Source organism: Erigeron canadensis, chromosome 1 (genome assembly GCF_010389155.1).
Source record: "Erigeron canadensis isolate Cc75 chromosome 1, C_canadensis_v1, whole genome shotgun sequence".
NCBI lineage: Eukaryota > Viridiplantae > Streptophyta > Magnoliopsida > Asterales > Asteraceae > Erigeron > Erigeron canadensis.
In genome coordinates, this window is record NC_057761.1 from 55494149 (window position 1) to 55513850 (window position 19702).

The 19702-nt window shown below is 34.4% G+C and overlaps 1 long non-coding RNA gene across 3 annotated transcripts; it reads left to right on the forward strand.

Annotated features, from left to right (window-relative positions):
* The first annotated feature begins 3044 nt into the window (after positions 1-3044).
* On the forward strand, positions 3045-5136 carry LOC122585987. Of its 3 annotated transcripts, none has more exons than XR_006321842.1 (6): positions 3045-3175; positions 3518-3687; positions 3769-3873; positions 4023-4109; positions 4691-4808; positions 4887-5136. It is a non-coding gene; the product is annotated as an uncharacterized LOC122585987 (long non-coding RNA). The 3 variants fall into 3 exon arrangements; XR_006321844.1 differs by having other exon boundaries at positions 4023-4076; XR_006321843.1 differs by having other exon boundaries at positions 3518-3676.
* Positions 5137-19702: the final 14566 nt, after the last annotated feature.

Sequence of the window (19702 nt, forward strand, 5' to 3'; positions counted from 1 at the left end):
CAGCCCAACGGGAAGGAGAAAAAATGTTTCCCGAGCTTTTCAGTATGGAAAAGGAGAAAAAATGTTTTGTGCGAGACAGGTTCTGGGTGACTCAAGACGGTTTGTGGGCTGTAAAGAGTGGTACCCTATTCCTCTCTCTACAACCATGGCAAGTGAATGGGAAAGATTTCGAGACTTGTTAGACGACTTTAGACTAACAGATGCAGAGGATCGATGGGTTTGGCTTGGAGATAATGGCTCTAACTTCACTGTTAAAAGCGCGAAGAAGTTCATTAGAAGTGGTAGTGACTTTTCGGGTCGTTTTGTTTTTAAATGGGCAAAGGGGATACCCAAAAAATGTAACATCTTTATGTGGCGTGCGGCTCTTGATCGTTTACCAACTTATGCAGCTCTTACATCGCGTAACTGTAACTTTGGAAGCTCTCTATACGGTATGTGCGAAACTTGGCATGAAACAGTAGACCATCTAATTTGTGAATGCAACTTTGCTTCAGGAGTATGGGGTTTAATTCGAGGATGGTGCAAGGTGGGGAACCTCATTTTTACTTCAATTAAAGAATTAATTGTGGTTGTTGAAAATTTGGGTTTGGGAAAGAAAGCGACTAAGGTGTTTAAAGGTATTGTTTTCGTCACGGGATGGTGTCTTTGGAAAGCTAGGAATGAGAAGATCTTCAAGCAAGCTTCGATTAGTGTTGATAAGGTTTTTATGGAGGTTAAGGCGATAGGTTTTTTGTGGTATAAATGTAGATTAAAAAAAGGAGAGATTAGTTGGGATAATTGGAACAAGTTCAATGTAACTTGATGTGCTTGTAACTTACTACTTCGTAATTGCGGAGTAGGGTGAATATATACAAATGACTCATACTTTTCAAAAATAATAATAATAATAATGATATAATAACTAACAATATCTAATAGAAATAACCTAACAACACACATTTAAATAATATTAACAAGATATAAGTAAGATACTCCCACTACTAGAAATAGGCCTATCCTTGACCCCCTTTTTATGACTCACGCTAATAGATGACAGGCAAAGTGAAAAGTCATAAAATAATCTGGCATAACTTGTGAAATCCGAAGGGTTTATGACACGCATTTTTTAGTGTCATAAAAAAAGGTAGGGTAACGCGGAGTATACTTACATTTGCGTGTCATCTTTGTTCCCCATATATAAAGCTAAAAAAAACCTCAAAAAAACCTATCCTTCTTTTCAATCAGATCTAGAACGAACGAACCCCAAAACCCCAATATCTATCGAAGAGGAGCTCCAAAATCGAACTACATCCTCTACACAAATCGAAGCCCTAAAATCGTTCGTTTTATAGTCAAAATCTTTCAATTTTTGATTACATAGATTTGATGATGGGAAGTTCTAGATATGTGTTAATTCAATTGAAAATAACTAAGGTTTCTGATAAGCCTCAAATTGTACATGTTTCCCTACACCGAATTGGACGTTTTGTACTGATTTTATAGCCATTTATACTTGTTTTGTGGTACGTTATGGTATTTGCTAGTGGTTTCAGGCCTACAGCAGGTATATTGCCCTAAATGGTAGAAAATAACTCAGAAGTGGTCCATATGCACTAACCGAAGAAGAACAAAGCTGAAACGGCAACTCCCTGCAAGACCTCGCGGCGCGAGGATGGTCCCTAGCGGCGCGAGTTGTGGATTTTCAAGACAGAACTTTTCACTGAAGGAACTAGCGGCGCGATTAGGTCCTCTCGCGGCGCGAGCCAGGGTTTTCAGCCCAGTAGCGGCGCGAGGAGGGATAATAGCGACGCGAGTTTGGGGGTTTCGAAGTCAGAACTTTGGCCTGAAGGAGCTAGCGGCGCGACCCGAGTTCCTAGCGCCGCGAGTTCTATCTGACATCACCATTTTCTCTCTCCTGGGGTATAAATACTATTCACCACTCCACCCAAACCCTAGTCTTGGACATTTCAGCTCACACAACTATACTTCAGCCGTTTTTTTCAAGGTTTTCAAGAGTTTTTCACTACTCCAACATCATTTGAAGACTTGAAGATTAATTTTAGCTATTGTTACTCATTGTAGCTCGATTGTAACTTCGGTTTGGATTTGTTCTCTATATTGGGTACATTATGTCTTCCTTTCTATTTCAATCTTTAGCTTTTAACATTATGAGTAGCTAAATCCTTATACATCTATAAAGATGAAGTGAAACAATTAGTTATGGTTGCATAGTATTTTGAATTCAAGTTGGTTTTACTTAACATTTTGTCAAGATCTTAATGAAGTGATTTCTTCCACTTAAATTTGTGTTCTTGGTGATATTTGTGTTTTTCAATAGTGGTACTAGTTGAATGCAAGTATTATTTTAGTTGTTTGTCTATGAACAACTTTTGCTAGGTCATGGTATGATAGTAAAGAATATAAGTTTAATAGAAATTACTTTGTTAAGTGAATTTAACGGTTGGTGGTACCACGTTTCTTTCACAAAGATAAAATTGTTATTTAAGTAGTCAAACAAACTAGTTAGTTCAAGGAAGTGTAATAAGGATGGTGGTACCACTTGTTGCAAGGAATTGAATTGATTAGGTGATTGAGTCAATTTTACAACCGGAGTGCACGCCGGGTGTGTTTTAGTCTTGTCACGATTATTGTCACCAACATTATTGAATTGTGAGCTTAAACCATATGCAACCTAAACTTCTTGTGTAGCGGATTCGACATAGATGGCTTTTTAATTATTTGTTACAACTCAAACTATTTTCGCATACTCTCGATTGACATCGGTTGAGTATTTAGTTTATTTTACTTGTTGATTCATTAGCTTTCTGAAACGCAAAGTGACAACTCGGGCACAAACCAAACTTTCTCTTGATTTACATTTTTACAACCTTAAGTACAACATTCAGTCCTTGTGTTCGATCCTGGTCTTACCAATTAACTATATTACATGCGAACGGGTACACTGCCCATAAGTGTGTGGTAGTCAGTAAGCGGTAGATCTTGTTATAAATTATTAAACTCGATTTCACACATCAGTTTTATTATTTTTATTGGTTGAAGGTGTATACTAATGATGAGAAGTTAAAGATTTGGAGTGAGGATCATTATTCTTATTGGTTAGATTCATCAGATGGTTAGATTCATCCGCCAAGAAGCCGAGGAAAAAGCCAACGAGATCTCCGTTTCCGCTGAAGAAGTAATTATTCACAATCTTTTTTTGCTATTTCAATTTCGTTTTTTTTCTAGTAATTATTCTTATTTTATTGATCTATGATGATTTTCTATTTAGGGTTTCTTAACTACTTGGAGGACTGATAATGGATCGGTTTATACAAAAAATCAAACAATTTAAATTTAATATATATGTGTGTGCAATTAGTGAAATATTGTTTTTATATTCGTTTATAGTTAATTTCAATTGTAGATTCTGCTAGTGGTTACGTTTGTGTTATATGTGTATATATATGTATATGTATATGATGATGATGAGATAAGATCGCAATCTGTTGGTTTGTTTACGGATTTAGTTTGTCGACAGGAATTCATCATTGAGAAGTTGCAATTAGTGAAGGTCGAGAAAAAGAAGATCCGGCAAGAGTATGAGCGTATACAAAAACAAGTCGAAGTTCGTAAGAAATATATATTTGCTAGAAAATTGTAAACAAGTCGAAGATCCGGCAAGAGTTGCTTTATTCCGGTTGGGTGTTGGTACTTGTATACGTACGAGTGTATTTTTATTATTTTACTGTAATGATCGTATTTGAATATAATTGGGCGTCTTGTCTGTAGGATGATCCTATATGTGTTGCTGCTAGACGAGATGGAAAGATAGTAGTTCTTGCTTTATGGGTTGATGTCTGCTTAGATCATGGATTTCTTGTTGATGTAACTTCGGTAAGTACGCATTGTTTGTTCTTAGTGTTGTTATAACGTAAAAACTGCCTACTTTTGCTGCGATTGTTCTCTGTTTTGAAATTGTGTTAAATTGTACAGCCTACGAGTATATAGCTGGTTATGATATTTTTCTATTGCATCTCTAACAGATAATGTACAGACCAGTTAGAGATTTAAACGGCATTCCAGGCGCAAAGTCACTAGTTATGTGTTTAACAGGATATCAACGCGATATGGTTTGCTTATTTTCAATCTGCCATTTATAATTGCAAACATTTTTATCAAACAAGATAAATGGTCATATATAATGAATGTTCTATTATGCTTTATATTTTAGATCATGGTTGAACGGATGGATGCACAATTTTCAAAACCACTTATAGCAACCAAGGCCACTCATCTCATATGCTATAAATTTGAACGTGTGCTATATTACTTTTATGTAGTGACACTGGTCCGCCATCATGTATTTAGTTTTATTTTTAACTCTCGAGATTATAGTACTGTGTTACAGCGATTAGGTTAGTTCAATCAGAATTGAAACGGAATTTATATCTAAGTGAAGTGCATCTGATAGCTTTTTACGATATTTGGTGTAGTGAGTATTATAATCTCGAGTAAATAGTTTGGCGGTTTCTGTTTCAGATTAATTCCAAAATTCATGTTTGAATAGGAAAATTAACCTCATCTATGTTAAGGAAATTGGATGAATGAAATGGACTAGTCTAAACTGTTTTCTTTTCGTCCATTATTAAAGTTAGTCATTTTTGTCTTGAATATTGCTATAGTTTTTGACATATTGATCATTTATATACAGTGAGGCATGTAAGCCGTTCACATTCTGGAAAGTTCCGGCTGGTGAACAGGGAATGTTGGGATTGCAGTGAGGCATGTGCATCGTTTACATTCTGGAAAGTTCGTTAGGGTTAAGAAAGGTATTGGATTTCTACTTTATCAAGTTATTTGTATATGTGGTGTCTACGTTGGTGTTTTTTTAACTCTGATTTAAACAGGGGGGCTGCTGGTGCACGTGGTGGTGGGCGTGGAGCTGAACGTGGACGAGGAACTGGACGTGCCACCTTCTTTCGTGGTAGAGGTGCTCCAAGAGGAGTTGACTTTCATGGTCGGGGTCATGGCACTGGATCCAGTAGGGGACGAGGGATATTTTAGAAAAACATGTGTATGATTTATCTAGTATGCGTTTAGTATTCAACTTCCGCCTTTAGATGTTGCTTCCACATTTAAATTTTGATGGTTCTTTCCTCGGCGGCTTGTTCAATTGTTCCATTGAATAATGAATTAGCCACATTGTTATATATATATATATATATATATATCAAATGCGTTATTTTGATATTTGTGTTTTTAATTTTGTATTATCAGGTTTTTAATTCTCATTTAATAAAAAATTAGGAAATGAAAAAAATTATTTAAAAAAAAAAAATTAAGTTATGACACGCAAAAACGCACGTCAGAAAAGAGTCATAAACCGAGGGTCATTGTAACACCTGTCATTTTAAAATCTGGATTTTCAAAAACTTTTGCCTAACGGCGTTTAAAAACTTTTGTCATGAACCGAGCGTCATAAAAGGATGACGCCCAAATGCGGGTCATGAAAATTTATGACTGGTCCTACCTTGACGCGCTTTTATGCATCATCTGACCTTTTTATGACGCGCATTGCGCGTCAAGAATAGCCCTGTTTCTAGTAGTGTCCTCGTACAAGAAATTGTTTATAATTTTTAAACTAACTGTTTAAATATAAAAAATTTTATATCCAAAAAATATGTAATATAAAAAAATAACAAGATATAAATAAATACAACAAAACTTTTATTACCTCTAAAAGCCATCTAAATGTTTCTTTTTTTCTCATCACGTAAGAGTGCACATCCAAATAGTATGGTTCTTCCATGATTGTCAATACCAACAAAGATTCCAAAAGACATGTCATAAGAATTCACTTTGTATGTAGTATCGAATGCTACAACATCTCCATATTTTTGATATAACTCAAAACAATGAACGGGGGACCAAAATATATGTTTTAACTTGCTTTCGCCATCAATTGTGAATGCATATTAAATATTAGGATTTTCGCTCTTGCTTTTTTGGCAAAATTCCAAAAGATCTTTTGCATCATTTTGGGAATGCATTTGACGAAGCTTACCAAAAAAATTATGAACATCCTTACTCAAAAAATCAAGTTGGCCATGTTGTATATTTTTTTCAACCTCCATGACACGCATAATTTGTTTCACTGACAAACCACATTCTTTAAGCATGACTATACGTTGCTGATCTTCTTGTGTAATACTTCGATAAGATGGAAGAAAACGTACCTCTTGTGGAGATAACAATTCATGATTATGGTCTAAAATCAAGCTTGTAATGTGCCACTCATTTGGAAAGATTTCATTTGCTCGCCTCAACGTTATTCTCATAAAAGCCTTATATTGACACCTTGTAGAAATCCGATGTCTTTGTATTTTTGAATGATCTACCAATTTAACGTCCGGTTTTCCTTGTCGGTGACAAAAGAAATCTCATCGTTTTTTTTCTCCATTTTTGTTGGCAAACCTTCCTTTCCGTATTGAAAATCCATTACTTTTTGCAAAATTTTGATAAAAAACAAAAGCTTCTTATTCGCTAAGAAAACATTGACCTACAAAAGGTTCATTAACTTTCTTTGAACCTTCATCAAAAAAGGTTTTTTCTTGACTAACGTTTGTAATATTTTCATCATTTACCGGAATTTCATTCAAATCAAAGGAAAATTGTTTGTGCATTATGTTTATTTTTTTTTTTTAAAGTAAAAGAACTCGACAGAAACAAAAGTACTTGTGTTTTATTTGTCATATTTGTGCATTATGTTCGTTAATCTATACTCCCTTATAGAGAGTATTGGATTTCTTAAAATCCAACACTTTTTTTTCTTCCCAAAATACTCCTTTTTAAGCATAAAACCCTTATATACCCTCATTTTCCCATTCCCCCTAATCATTACACACTCTCATCGACTTTCTATCACCGTCCGCCGCCACCCTCCTTCTCCACCGCCTCCCTCGATCTTCACCACTGTCTCCCTTTTATATTGGCATCACCTTCTAGCCGCCGCAACGCGCGGGCACTATACTCGTTTATAATTGGGAAAAGAAGTGGAAAATTTTGGAGGGAATAATGTAAGAAACAAAATTAAAGATCATAATGCAATCTAAATTTTTAAAATAAAATACTGGAATATTTAAAATGATATTTGTAATTACTAAAAGTTGATTACAACAAATCAAGTGTAATATTTGAGTAATAATGGGAGTTGACAGAATATACATAAAATTAATATAAAGATTGATTAAAAAAAATCAATGGGAGTTGACGAACTTGTTAGTTGAAATTTCCATACTCCATAAAATTGAGTTATATATAATTGAGAATATAAGCATTAAATAAAGGATATTTCATACGTACAAAAAAAAAAAAAAAAAAAAAAGGATAGCAAATAAAAGACAAGGATACAATGGAAATACTAGTGCTCATTAAATGTGAAGATTAGGAAACGTATAGAAATTAATTCATAGATCCTGTGCCTAATGGGCACATTGTAGAAATTCCCATAAACATTATAGCAAACTAGCATGGTGCCCGCACGTTACGGCGGCTAAACGGTGATTACAATACAAAGCATGCGAGATGAGACGACGAAAATAATTGCAAACCAAACCGTAAAAATTACCATTATATATCAAGACCAAACAAAATAAACAGGAATAATCCGTAAAGAAACATACTTTATTTAAATACTCACAATAACTATACCCATGATATGATATATGACTTAATATAACCACTGAGTTGACGCCTTGGCTACACTCATAATCATATCTGCAAATCCTTGGCATACAACTTACATGGTGACACCTTCAAGAAAGTCCTTATCATTCAAAGAATCTCATAAGTTTTTACATGGTGAGCATCTTTACTATCCTGAAACATAAAAATAGATAGACAAATCTATGTATATCTTTACTTCAACGCATATAAAAATTAATGACCCCCTTATTTTTAAAATATATAAAAATTACATTTACATCAATTATCTAGACCACTCGCGATGGCCACCGCCATATCGCCTTCGCCACTACCACCGCCGCATTGCCGGACAACTGCGCTAGTTCCAATTCGTTAACAAATCAAAAGTTAAAGATAAATATATATCTGTTAACTAATCTTTTTAAAGGAGATAACAACATGAAGTTAAATTGTGAGCATTTGTAAGCTTGAGAAATCTACAAACATGAACCTACAGTCCCACAGGTCCATACATCTTAACTTGGTGATTAAGAAAAGTATGAAAACTTATAAAAACATGGTACAAATTTGGTAAATAAAACTTGCAAAACGTAAACTTAAATTTCAAGTGATGTGCATGCAAGAATTTAGTAACAAAACCAAAAAATAAAAAATAATATACCTCACTATCATGAACAGGGACGGAGCCAGTATATTTTTTGTGAGCGGCCAAATTTAAAAGTCATTTATTATATATAAAATCCATCTTCGGGGGGGGGGGGGGGGGGTTTAAAAAAAATGGACCCTCACCCGTAATTAGAAAAAAATGGACTCCTAAAAGAATTTCGTTAATGATCGGAGTTGAGAAGACCGAGTTTAGCACAGGTGAGTGTCAGTTATGGAAATATCTATCTTTTACATAAATATTGGTCTTTGCAATTTTGGAGCCATGATGTACAATTTAGCTTTCAATTTTACCCTTCAAGTAACCTTTAACTTAAGAGAATCTTCACCCTTTTTCAAACTCCTTTTTCAACTTTATTAAAAATTAAAACTCAAGATTTTTTCTCTACCAATAGAGAATTTATCTCAAAAATAATGTTTCTAACATAAGTAATGTACTTCGAAAGAAGAAACTTATGACAACGACAATGACATTTGTTGTAATATTTATTTATTTATTTCAAATATACCTCTAAAAAATTACATTGTATCAAAAATGGAATGGGGGCAGTTGCCTCCACTACCCTCATTGTAGAACCGTCCATGATCATGAAGCCAGATAAACTATAGGTGTACATGTCGTCCAATGTTTTCGGAAACGGGGCTAGTTCCGACAATGTGAAAAAGCAATGGAGATTTAAGCTGCAAACAGTTACAAATAGTTATTCCATAAAGCTAAAGGATATTGTATCTTGACATGGAAGAAAATATAGTCAGCCAGCTTTGTAACTTAAGGGCCTGGAACTTTATCTTGCAATAATTGTATCTAGACATCAAAGAAAATATAGTCAGACAGCTTTGTATCTTAAGGGCCTTGAACTTTATCTTGGCAATAACTAAAAAAATTATTCCTTACCAAGCAGACATGTACATACCATTAGTTCTTAGTACATCCAAGGTAAACTACCGGGTAGATAAAATTGCCACGCTTCATGTTACGAAAAGCTTTTTTAGTTTTATTAAACATCATTATTTAACCAATTTGTTTAGGTGACTTGATTAAAACTTCGGTGGGAAGCCCGACAACAGCATCATGTGTTCTCACCAGTTTCTATCTAAAGAGCATTTCATACAAAAACTTAAAAGTAGGTCTTCACATAGTATACAAAATCAACCGAAGAAATAAAGCTAATAGGTAAAAATTCCTATTCCTTACTAAACAAACAGTTTATCACAAATCACACTCATCCAACATTAGTTTGGATATGTTGTCCCATAAGGGGGATAAGGTACGACACTATGACTGTTGTTTCTATTAGTTTCAGAGAAGCATCCATCATGTGTGATCATAGCATACCCACTAAACAGATCACTTTAAAAGGTATAAACAGATAATGTTTCAAAACTGGAAACATAGATAACTGAAATAGCAAATACCTTTGCATCGTCTCTGGATCCAAGATCGAACTGCTTCATAACTCAGCATTTAGGTCGACCAGTCTTGACTGCATAACAACATGTAAAAGAACGATAAGTGGCATCCAAATAACAATAATATGAAGTGTGACCAAATAGTACTTCATGCATACATATACACACATATTGATCATTTTCGGCTCGTTGGAAGTGTGATTGTTCCCCCACTTCACCGCAAATTAAGTAATTTACATTTGTCTCCTTTTCGGCTAGTTGGAAGTGTGATTGTTCCCCACTTCACCGCAAATTAAGTAATTTACATTTGTCTGTCTCATGAACATCCTAAATATGCTTGATCCACGCCAACCCTCCCCTGAAGAAAGTGTAGAACCGTGGGATGATATACAACGTACCTTCATTTTTTCACTTATCCACCAACGCTCATCCTGATACATCTATCTTGTACCTGTCCATCAACATTTAAAAAGTATAAAAATAAGACCGCAAAAATCAAATACTGAGTAGTATCCTATATATTTGCTTTATACCCGTAAGTACATTGACCTTTGATGTTAGATTTATTGAATTCATTTGTAACCTAATTAGCCAATCCTGTTTTATACAAGTGATGATCCATCTAGTCGTCTACATTAGTGTATATATATCTTGTAATGTAATTTTTAATATATAAAATCACCAAAATTAGTAAAAAATAATATACCGTAGGGTCTGGTCGATGCTACACCATATCCGCTCAAGATCGCTCCTTATTTCATTCCACACTTGAATCGGATAAAACTCTTAAATTTTAAAAATAGCAAAATCATAAAATAATCAAATATTTGATAGGATATATGGATGTAATCATGTATATATATAAACTTGTGTATCGAATAACATGTTTATAACCCATATTTTTAATCAACAAATCGGATGATGAGAAATGGATGATGGAGTTTCCCCGATGAAAAAAGGGAACGATATGCGGTGGTCGACCGCCGAGAAAAAAGATGGTGACGGTTGTGAATTGTGATGAAGGGCGGCGGTGGAGATGGAGGGCAGCAATGGAGATGATGGAGGGCGGCAGTGGAGATCTGATGGAAGGTCGATGGGTGATGGAGGGAGGCGGTGGAGCGATGGGTAATTAGACAGATTGACAGAATGGAAAAGATAGATTTTATGCATAGGGAGGGGTATTTTGGGAAGTGGAATTATGCTTAATTTCTTAATTTCAATACCCTTTATAAAGGTTTATACATATAGATAAATAAATACGAGTAATAAATGTTCAATCGGTTCAGTTGGTGATGCGCGTAAGTGCGTAACCTATTTCATGCTTGACGTTAACCCACCAGTGGTGGGCTGCTTCATAGTTTTGGCTTGTCTGATTTTTAGACTTTTGGTTTTAGAATTTGGGCCTTGCCATATATAATTCCAATCCATTAAAATACATTTGTCTTCTTTCATAATTTCGACTTTTTTATACATTTGATGGTGGGTTAACGTCAACCCATTCAGATGTTTTACATCTTTTCAATGTTAGCTCTTTTGTCACATTTTACTCACCGATGTTTTATACTGTAATTCGTAACTTTTGTTTTCACTTTAACTAACAATTATTATGAACTATTTTTTCACCCTTCATGATTTTCTTATTTGTTTTGTTTTATTATTTCTGTTCGATTATGTTTTTCTAATTTTGGACTTCTAACTATTTTTATCTAAGTAATATTTAATATAAACTCCTTTCTCAAGTATGTTTTTGTGTTCGAGTTTTTTTTCCCTTTGTTATGTATGCTTCCCGGGTTACATATTTCTTTATTCTTTTAATGCAATTTTTTTTCTGAACTTTCTTATTTTGGAAAATGACGGAACAAGTTGGAATCCATCTATCCACTGGGACGACCAAAATGAGCAATCCCCAAATACTCTAATCCTGTTGTATAAGCTCTAAACAAACTGAATAAAAATAACGCAAATTTATTTTCGAAATAATGAACATAATCGCATACGACAAGTTTTTCAAACGTTGATTAATAAACTACTGAACCTTATCGAACATAAATAGACGGATTAGAAATTTAGAATCCTCTAAACCAATTTTATTAGTAAAATTAGATCAAATTTAACCATTGGGTTAAATTTAATGATCAAGATTAAAACTTGATATTTAGATAAAGTTGGTATAATTTTACCTATAAAGTTAGATTAACTTCTGAAGATCTCAATTCTAAATAAACAAAAGAGAACTATGGTAATGTACATGCATTATAAAATCAAACAAACTAATATTTGTGTGTTATGTTCCTTTATTTTAGAGCTATTCAGAATATATATTGACTCCATAAAATGGAAAAAACAGCCGTCTAAACCTTCAATCACTCTCTAACTCACTTCAATTCGACGTCTCATTTCCTACTTCGATCTATAAATATACGTACCCTCTTAATGTAACCCTTCAATATATATCTTAATTAAATTAATAAACACAAATAAAAATAATTAATGGGTTCTCTACCTTTTGTTGTGGAAGACTTTCTAGCCATTATTCAGGTCTTTAGCGACGGTTCTATTAAGCGTCACGAAAACATCATCGACTTCACGTCCTTTCCCGATAATGACGACTGTTATGTCGAGTGGAAAGACTATTGCTATGATATCCACCACGACCTCCACCTCCGTATCTACCCGAAAACGAACCCGATCCTGAAACTGGTCAACAACCAGGTTTGACCCAAACCGGTTCGGTTTGACCCAACCCGGCGGTTACAAACCGGTTTTGGTTTTTGGTTTATATTTTCAATTAGAGACTGGGTTGAGTTCGGGTCGGGTCCGGTTTTTGGTAAAAAAAACAGAGTTAAATCTGGTCAATAACCGGGTCGGGTTGGGTCAAACCTGATTTTGGTTCCGTTGACAAAAAAATCGGTTCAGTTTCGGGTCGGGTAGAAACCATTTTTTGTTTACCTCTACCGACAGCATACAAGATTCACAAAACCCACAAAATGCTTCAAAAGGTAAATACTGCATATCTAGATAAAGATGACTACATAATAAGGGGCTTTAAAGCAATGTTCTTTACCAGAAGAATGGGCAAAAAAGAATGTATGTGGCGAACACATGCCTGTTTTGTTGAATTGAGACAATCTTCAAAATATGTATCAATTATCAAAATACTAAATTGGCCTAATATCAAAATAGCTACGTACATAGATATACTAAACATGAGTCTTGACTCTTGAATGGTTTTCTGTTTTAACACGATCGAATATGTAATTTTAGTTGGGTTTAGAAGTGAAAAAAAAAAAAGATTCCAAGTATGACACAATAGTAACTGTTGAATTTCCTGAATCATTTCAGTTTTGATGTGGACGACCATTAGAGGATACTGATAAATTTTAACTGCTGAATTTTGAATGTTTATACATTTTTCGTGTTTGTTAATTACAGGAAGGACAACTGTCGGTGAACGTTAAAAACCGTGTTTTAGTTCTTGATCAGCAGCTGCTAACAAATCAAGAAAAGAAGGCTGCGAATAATCTTTCTTTTTCTTAACTTCATGTGTTCTTAAATTCTCTATAAGCTCTTTTTTTATGTCGATTTATCACCCAAGGTTGATTCATTTTATGCTTAGGTACACTCATTTTATCACCCAAGGTTGATTCATTTTATGCTTAGGTACATTCATTTTATCACCCAAGGTTGATTCATAACTTATCCTTATTCATTTTGTATGTGGATTTATCACCAAAGTTTTTTTTGTATGTGGATTGCCTACTTACACTATTTTTGATAGTCACGACTTGAGATGTCCTGTCTACGGTATCCGCCGCAACACGCGGGTACCATGCTCGTTGAATAAAATGATTTAGGGATTTGGTTTTAAGGCAACTTTCAACCAATCTGATGCTTTGACTTGTTTTTTTATATGTTTGGTTTTAAGGCAACTTTCAACCCATCTGATGCTTTGACCTTTTTCATTATATGTTACTCGTTATATATTAAACATAACCCAAATAGACCTGTTGATAACTATTCTCAAATACTGGTTGCTAAAGAGATATTTTTATAAATTTTAGCAGGTCCACTCTGAATATGCTAGGACGACAAAATGCTTCTTCCAGTGGGTCATGAGGCCTCAACCCCCTCTTCCACCTACTCCGCCACCTTATACTGCAGCGTCTTCATTATCATCTTTAAGAACATCTACACCTCCATCTTCAGCATATAATCAATCCAATATTGGATCTTCAGAGTTGACGCATATTTTGCTTCTTCAAATATGGCAATTCTTTCTTATCCTCTACCGCCATTGTATATGATGCCACCAATGATTTATAACAGACCTGTTTACAATCCTTATGGAAATCAAGGAGAACACCAAGCGTCTCTTTCGCAAACTTTTCCAATTGGCTTTTCTTCTTTACAGCCAATTACTCAGCTGCAGCCATTGCAACCACCACAACTCCCTCGGCCACCCCAGCCGCCACCACAGCATCTAAGACCACCGGTTCCAGCTTCATCACAGTCAGATCAAACTATGGCTGCTTCTGTTCAAATGCAAGTACAACAATTGCCAATGGTGCAACCATCTAATGTATATTATCAGACGATGCAACAAGAGAACTTTTGTCATACTCATCAACAGCAACAACTCCAGCAGCAGCAGCACGGGTGGATCCTCAAGCACATGCTCTGCATCAACAAGGGCATAGTAGCAATTTTCAACAGCAAGATGCTAGTGCATTGTCACTGCAGCATATTTTCAGTTCCCCCGAAGCTATTCAGGTATTTTATTTCATGCACTTTAGCTCTTTTGTTTTGAGGCACCCTATAGCATATATTTCACTACAACGTGAATGTTTTATAAAGAGGTGGCAAACTCGGGGGTTTTGGGTCAAGATGGTTTTTTGCTGTACACATTATGTTAGGCTGGTTTCGTTGAACCAAAAACACCTTTTTCAAAAAGTTTAACTTTTTTAATTATGTCATAATGGTTATCGAGGTTATACGATCTTAATGATAATTTAACTTTTCAATATAATAAAGATGTAGGAGGTTTTATGCATTAATAATATGGGTGACTTTTAACTGCACTTTTGTCTGCGTTTTTAGCTGTCTTTTATGAAAACTTACCTGTTTGAGGTAAAAGATCACTGGAATGGAACAATTCACAAGTGAATGGAAGTTATCATTTCTAGTCTATTTGAGCCATCCATTTATTTTTCTGCTGCAAACAGTGTCATTCCACAAATACAAGTAAAGGCTAGCTTGTGCATGAATGACCAATCTGAATGAAAAAACTTGCAGTGTTCTTTTTTTTTTTTTTGATATGCAGCTAAAAGTGCAACTTATATCTAATGCTATCTGTTGGTCTTTTCCTCTCATCTCTTTACTTATAACATGTGCTTCTTATTTGTAGGACCTGCCAGGGGACCGGGAAAAACTTGTCCAGCTTCTAGAACAGCACCCTAAGTTGATGCAGATGCTTCAGGTTTGAGGTCATCTTAATCTATGAACATATGTGTATGTTTGTGTATTGTGCCTTACTTTTGATTTGTTAGAATGGAGACTGTCAAAACGGATATGTACATAAGACACTAAAGGTAAAATAAATGGGTGGGTCCAGTAGGTCAAAACAATTTCGGTTATGGGGGAACATTCTTGGTGTGATTGGGTTGGCTGAAAATCCTGTACATTCCTAGTACATCAAAAACAAAAATATCTAATTCCACATATATGTGGATTGTGGAAGTATTATTGAGGAGGTAAGTTGTAGTTAGTCATACTCTGCCCAAAGGTAGTGAAAGGCTGCTTCCAAGAAGGCTCCTTGCTAAGAAAGTGTTAAAAAAAAGTTTCATGTAAATACTCTGCAGAAAGGCTTAGGTAATAGTAAAGGTATATCATACCCAGTATGTGTTGAATCTTGTTATATAAAATGAATATATCTGCATTTATACTATAGTTATTTAATATAAGCGATGTAGCAGGTTGTATGCTATAAATATACACTTTTAGGTGACTTTTGACCCGTTGCCCAGCTGACCCATTTGATGTATTTCCCTTTAGTTATAGATTTTATATTATCCCTGCTACCCTAGGATCTGTTAGCTGAGCCTAAAGAGGCCAGATAGAAGGTTGCTCATATGTTCAGGCTCGAAAATATATCTTTTCTACCCGGTCAAAAGTCTTTTGGTCAAAAATTGCTGTACCTCCTTGATACCAATACAATACGAAACTGATCTTGCAAATATAGCTACTTCATGCGGCATGATAGTATTGGTGTTGCTAGTATTTTAATTGAGCATTGTAGTTCTGATATATGTTTGGCAGCAAAAGTAAGATTGACTTGCTCTGTTCGTATAATTCTATATATGCGGGACAAACTACATGGTTGAGTTCGGGTCGGGTTCGGTTTTTGGTCAAAAAAACAAAGTCAAACCCGGTCAATAACCGGGTCGGGTTGGGTTAAGCCTGATTTTGGTTCCGTTGACCAAAAACCGGTTCGGTTTTGGGTCGAGTTGGGTAGAAACCAGTTTTTGTTCACCGACAGCATACAAGATTCACAAAACCCACAAAATGTTTCAAAAGGTAAATACTGCATATCTAGATAAAGATGACTACATAATAAGGGGCTTTGGGAGCAGTATATAACCAATTGTGCTTCACAAGGAAGTGATTAAGTAGATAATTAGTCAAAGTCAACATGATAAATACTAGTTATAAGCACATAAACATTGTCACGGTTTCACGGTAGTATCTTCAAAATAGCTCAGCATCTTTTCCCATTTCTCGTTGTCTTCCGTTATGAACTTGTCGCTCCATCATCTACAATTCAAACAGTTGGTACCAAAACTTAAAGGTGGTGATAATAGACGAGTTGGATAACATGTTCAGGTAGAAAACGGATTTTTTTGAAGCAATGTAAGATTTATGTATTCCCTTGCACATTGAATTCGACTTCTTTTTTTTTTTACTTAAATCTTTTAACCAAATCGTATTACATCTTATTTTCATAGGTATATACCGAGCTCATATAAATGATATACCATCAATGCATATTATTAAAGTTTGAAAATAAACAGACAAGTCAAAATACCAAAAGTTGCATTACCTAATTGAGAGATGATAAGCGACAGCAGACGCCATGAACAACAATATAAATGGTAGAACTCTGTATTAATGATCACCAAGTAAGCAAAATCCCCAACATTAACAAAGAAAAAAAACATATACAACAAGTATTACCTTTACAGATGATGGCTCCAAACCCTTAACAGTGTCACCCTCACCTGTTTATAACATATCACAACATAAGTGACACGTGAAGACATTCACAAAACCTTAGTATGGAAGATAAAATGTATCTGGCCACTTATCCTAAAAATTGGATCAAATTTGGGTGTAATCTATCACAAGCAAGTAAGATACCGATACGCACAATAAAATTGGCTAAAAGAATACATGGTTAAAACATTGTATTATAACAATGATTAAGTAGGCTATTTATGCATCAAAAATACACTTCGCACAATTTTGATCGGTTAAGTCACGCATTAAAAATTAAATTGACTTTTGATAAGTTGCGAAACTTTAAATTCTAATTCTTTACAAAAATATTAAATATTCTATTAATAATGATATTTGGTATATAACATTAATGCATACTTATGCATCAGCAAGTTCTATATAAGTTGAGGCATCTAATTGGTTATAACTAAATGAATAAATTAAAAAAATTAGACAAGTAGCAGTGCACAAGACATACCAAGAGCAACTGCATTTTCCTGACTTGAGTTGTTAACTGCATTACAATATGTTTTATCTGAAACAACCTGTGTTCAACATACAGGCATCATATTAAATTGGTTCCATTCACAATGAACAATAATTAGGACCACACACAAAAAAAAAACGTATTAATTTCTCAGGTCCTGGAAAAATAAACCCAACTTAAAAAATCTGAAAAAACCTACCAGAATTGCTTTGGCAAATGCTTCTATAATTAGTTGTGCGCGTACGCCTTCTGCACGTTTTGCCTCTTTGCGTACACGCTTGATTATTTTGTCCTGCAATAATAATAATAATAATAATAATAATAATAATAATAAAAAAATAATAATAATAATAATAATAAATAATAATAATAGTAATAGAATCATTAAACCATAAACATAGCGTGTTTGCAATCACTTTCTAATAAGTATATAACGTACACATATAATCCAGGACCACCAACAACAAATGAGTTTTTATTCATTTCATCCCTCACCCCCGGGATCATATCAAGAAAATACTCCTCTGCTTCTTCAACAAGCTATTATAAAATCAAGATTACATAATCAATATTAATTCCACATTAATTTGGTATAAAGCAGTTCTTTTTGGAAAACGTGATGAATACTCTAGATCAAAAACCAGTATACTGATTTTTCTTTAAGAATAGTTTATGGAAAGAACCTCATCTTCTCCACAAAGAACAATAGTGGTTGCCTTGCCTTTAGGACATCCACTAAGTATGCCAAACACTTCATTTTTAAGGTTGCGTTTGGTTCACAGAATTTGATGGAATATGATGGAATTGGAATTGAATTCCATTCCTTAGTGTGTTTGGTTGGTTAAAGACGAAGGAATCACATTCCGTTGGAATGTTAACATTCCCTCATTTGATGGAATCTCCATTCCTTGGGGATGGGGGAAGGAATCTCATTCCGTCCCTCACTTGAATCTTCAAAAAATCAAAAACATTCCGTCAAATTCCATTCCTTCAGATTCCAATTCCTTTGAAAGATTCCATTCCTTCCAAAAACATTCCACGAAACAAACGCGCCCTAAATTTCTTATGCTCAAAACACTTGCAAGTCCCTACAAGCCTTTCCAAGAACTAAAAGTACATTGTATATTTTTGATAAGTTAAACAAAAACATGCAAATACTAAGAATATCAATAAACATATAGTTTAATTTAAAAGTAGAAGGGGATTACTCTCTCTGGTAGATTTATAAGATTGCATGTTGAAGCAAAAGTTGCAGCTGAAACACGAACTAGATCATCTTCGGGTACTAGATCAGCAAAATAAATACATCGCTCTGTCAATACCTGATGATAAAAAAAAGATACAAAAGTTAAATATAAGAATGAGTTTCATTGACATCAAAGAACCAATGTTAACCACCTTTTTTTGCAGACTCCTCAATAGCTTGACATGACAAAACGATGTTGGGATGACAAGTATCTAGTATATCATTTAAGCTAACTCTGTTAATACAAAGGATAAAGTGTCAAGATCCCATGAAAAAAATCTAATAAGCAACTAAGCAAGACAAACTAATATAAACTATATATACCTAAAATCTTTTTTTTGGGATTTGATGTTTAAAAGCAGAATCTTTGGATCCTTCACCACATCCAGCTTCTCAGGATCATCAACTTGTAGTTTAAACGTGATACCTTCTACAAAAAAGGAGTCATCCATGGTACCACCAGAAACCTAGAGAAAAGAACACTTAAATGATGCATATGAATTAAATAATTAAAAAATAATGCATTCTCATTACAGTTCTACCAGTTGTGTTGTCAACAATCTAGGGTGATGTTGGTTGTTTATGAGTGAGGGGCGATGTACGATTCTTTTTTCAAACACAAAAACTGTTTGTTTTCCAACTTTTCAATCTTTGACAACAATTATCTCAAAACATTATACCATCAATCACATACCACTAATCCATATCTATATCCATATCTATCTATCTATCTATATAAAATATATCCTACATTATAAAGCATATGATCCTTCAAAATTTGTCAAAAAAAAACTTAATTAACCCCAAACTACCATTCTCCTTTATTCATTAATTTAAATATTTCCAAATAATATATCTATGATACCCTTAATAGAATAATTTTACAATATCACCCCTCAACCCTTAAAATACCTAGACCAGCCCCTTTTACATCAATTAAT